This window comes from Procambarus clarkii, chromosome 82 (assembly GCF_040958095.1).
Source record: "Procambarus clarkii isolate CNS0578487 chromosome 82, FALCON_Pclarkii_2.0, whole genome shotgun sequence".
Taxonomy (NCBI): domain Eukaryota; kingdom Metazoa; phylum Arthropoda; class Malacostraca; order Decapoda; family Cambaridae; genus Procambarus; species Procambarus clarkii.
The window spans coordinates 11,735,262-11,739,300 of NC_091231.1; the positions used below are offsets into that span (position 1 = coordinate 11,735,262).

The 4,039-nt window shown below is 40.9% G+C and overlaps 1 protein-coding gene across 1 annotated transcript in view; it reads left to right on the plus strand.

The window, feature by feature from the left end:
• LOC123753399 (uncharacterized) overlaps positions 1–4,039 on the plus strand; it is a 242,855-nt gene that overhangs the window by 34,290 nt on the left and 204,526 nt on the right. The gene's annotated exons all lie outside the window — the stretch shown is intronic.

Genomic DNA, 4,039 nt, shown 5'->3' on the forward strand with positions numbered 1-4,039 from the left:
CTGGTCTCTCCTTCCACCTGTCTCTCCCACCTCATTATAACAATGACTAAAATACCCACAATTAACCCACCCTCCTGCCTGTTAGACCAGCCCGCTTCATTATCCTCATTATTGCTATTTATCTCATATTTATTCTTTTCCTTCTTCGTGTGATTACTACTTTCTCTCTCTCTCTCTCTCTCTCTCTCTCTCTCTCTCTCTCTCTCTCTCTCTCTCTCTCTCTCTCTCTCTCTCTCTCTGTCTCTCTCTCTCTCTCTCTCTCTCTAGTTCGTAATGAAACTGGAAGCTAAGAACTGATTTTCCAGCTTCAGCTCATGCGAAGCATAACCCTATTAATGACTTCTGGAGAGGGGGAATAACTAATCAAAAGAATAAACCATTTGCTCTGAAAGGTCCGTTCGTCACAACTAATTTAAACTTCAGCCCACTAAGCAACAACATATTTTTCTACATCAATATCTGCATCCAAACAAAATTAAATCAGAATTGTATTACGCTTCTAGGAAATCATTTTCATTGTTGATCAAGTAGCCAGCCAGCCAGTTATTCAGCCAGTTAGCCAGCTAGTCAGCCAGTCAGCCAGCCAGTCAGCCAGCCAGCCAGCCAGCCTGCCAGCCAGCCAGCCAACCAACCAGCCAACCAGCCAGCCAACCAGCCAGCCAAAAGCTTGGTGAAGAAGGGGGTTTACACACAGAGAGAACATCCCTTAAAGGCACCAACAACAAGATGAGAAATAGTCTTTTACCCTTCCCCCCCCCTCGTTAGTGTTGCTGACAGATAATTTAGCCCTTAGTGAGGTCCACGTTCGAACCTTCCCACTCCACTCACCAAGCTTAATAACTGGGGCCAGAAGTTTAATTCCCGGTGTTCCTTCTGTGATGTTGCCATGACGACGTGATGGCTAAGTGAAAAAAAAAGTCTGAAGGTGAATTTAGCGTTGTGTTAAATTATTGTATTAATTAGTGTCACCTGCCTAAGGTTTTTATTTGGGTTATGTGGAAGGGAGAGAGAGAGAGAGAGAGAGAGAGAGAGAGAGAGAGAGAGAGAGAGAGAGAGAGAGAGAGAGAGAGAGAGAGAGAGAGAGAGAGAGAGAGAGAGAGAGAGAGAGAGAGAGAGAGAGAGAGAGAGAGAGAGAGAGAGAGAGAGAGAGAGAGAGAGAGAGAGAGAGAGAGAGAGAGAGAGAGAGACAGAGAGAGAGAGAGACAGAGAGATTGGTTATGTGGCATGCAAGACGTATCAACCTAAGTGTGATTCCAGAGTTGGGTGTTAGCTCTGAAGCCCCCCTCCTCTCTACCAAGTTACCAGTTACCAACTCTTTTACCACTTACATAACCTAACAGCTCCCTGGATCTCCTGGTTTTCTCACGCCCTCTCCTTTAAAAAAAAACTATGTATTTGAAGATATCTCACCAACTTATCCAATTACTGCCTCGGTAAAAGTATCCCCAAACCACCGGATTCATTTATCAAAGGTTGTCGGCCACCAAATCACCACCTGGTGCACTAACCGGTTCATCAACTACATGCTTCCCCCTCACAATCGGTTCACCGAGCCGGTCTCGTCTCCCAGCAACGCTGTCCGAGCTAATCCAAGCCTCTAGATTCCTCAAAGGAGGAAGTCAGGACAGCTTGAAGGTGAGGATCAAGAGACTTGAGAGAGTTTAGGCAGGAGCCCTCCAGGCTTGGCAAGGAGGGGGGTGTTAGGGAGTGTGGGGGTGTGTAGGTGTGTGAGGGGGGTGTGGGTGTGTGAGTGAGTGTTGGGGTGGTGTAGTAGACTACACTGTCGTGTAGGTGTGAGTCTACACCCCCCTCACTCACCGTGACACTGATGACTCTCACGTTGCGGTGAGTGGTGAGTATACTTCTCCTCATTCGAAACTATATCCCGCAGCGCTACACGCTGTGCACAGCGCAAGCTACAGCCCCCGCTCCTGTGCCAGGTAAGTCCACTACGGGCTCACCATAGCCCGTGCTACTTGGAAAAAAAGTTTTCCAGTAGCTGAATCTATGACAACATCAACACCGTACACAGTGTTACTACACTGTAGCTTCACAGTCACACTGTGTACGCAACACTTCCTACACAGAGGCAAGAGAGCTGAAGGAGAACAGAGACGATAGAGACACAAGAAGAAAGTCGACGAATGAAACGAGAAGTAAAAAAAGACGAAGAAGAAAATATAGAGAAATACAGAGATAATAATAATACGAATGAACCAATAACAATAGAAGGATGTGAAGGAATCAGGACGAGGGGGGGGGGGGTATTATCCCCCCCGCCGGCTTTCTGTCTCTCCTCGTCTCAGTTCTTCGGCAAAATGTATAAAATAGTGAAAATGTATGAAATAATACAAGACTATGATTCAGTGCATTTTCTCCTGCTGCCTTCCCTTTCTCCTCCCTTCGCTGCCTCATTATCTACCTCTCGATTCCTTATTATCTATCTCTTGCCTCCCATTTATCTATCTCCGCCCCTCCATCTCCTCCTCCTCCTCCTCCTCCCACCTACACAATTTACTTATCAATACACTTAAGAAAAGGTTTTATGTGAGTGTTCCTGAAGTATATAGAAAATTATAATCCTCTTAGAGGGAAATAAGAAATAAGATAAATAATTAAAATTACTTATAAACTTCTGTGGTGAAATAAGACAACTTTAAAACCTTCTATAGTGAAATAAGACAACTTTAAAACCTTCTATAGTGAAATAAGACAACTTTAAAACCTTCTATAGTGAAATAAGACAACTTTAAAACCTTCTATAGTGAAATAAGACAACTTTAAAACCTTCTATAGTGAAATAAGACAACTTTAAAAACCTTCTATAGTGAAATAAGACAACTTTAAAAACCTTCTATAGTGAAATAAGACAACTTTTAAAACCTTCTATAGTGAAATAAGACAACTTTATAAACCTTCTATAGTGAAATAAGACAACTTTAAAAACCATTTATAGTGAAATAAGACAACTTTAAAAACCTTCTATAGTGAAATAAGACAACTTTAAAAACCATTTATAGTGAAATAAGACAACTTTAAAAACCTTCTATAGTGAAATAAGACAACTTTAAAAACCATTTATAGTGAAATAAGACAACTTTAAAAACCTTCTATAGTGAAATAAGACAACTTTTAAAACCTTCTATAGTGAAATAAGACCAAATAAAATTACTTAAGAACCTCTTAGATTCAAACAAGACTTCTTGAAATAACTTACAACCTTACAGCTGCTGAAATATATAATTTATAAACCCAAATATATAATTTTTGGGTTGGAATATAACCCAAATATTTAATAAATGAACATACAAGAACTGAAAGTCTTCACATACATTTAAAACGACTTGTATTTAGCCAACAATGATATACAAATATACAAACTTAGTTTTATTTATAGCTCTGATATATTTCCTTAAATTACTGACAATTAATAAAACACCTGTCTCGTTAATGACTGCAGACATGAAAACACAGAATTATTTTGAGTTGGCTTTTGGTATTATAATTATAATAAAAAATAATCGTAATTATTATTATTGAGAAAATCAGTTTGGAGTCATGTGGTAGATTCGAACCTGCAGTCTGGGCACTCCCAAGCACATGTCTTAAACCACTGCACCAGGATATGCTATACATTCATTACATTCATTCTTTCATTCTCGTGAAGCCACTAGCACATACAGCGTTTCGGGCAGGTCCTTAATCCTAATTTTATTTACCCATTTTACTGTTGGTACCCATTTTACTGTTGGGTAAACAGAGGCTACAGTTAAGGATTGGCGCCCAGTAAATCCTCCCCCGGCCAGGATACGAACCGAGGCCAAAGCGCTCGCGAAACGCCAGGCGAGTGCCTTACCACTTCGCCACAGAGACTGCATAAGAAGAGGATTCTGAGGCATCGAACTCATAAGAAGTTGAATTCCAAGTTGCATTACTTTTAGCACATCATGGTGCAATGGACAAAAGCGTGTGCTTGGGTATACCCATAGGTTCGAATCTTCGACATGACTCCAACTGATTTATACATCACGTTTATATG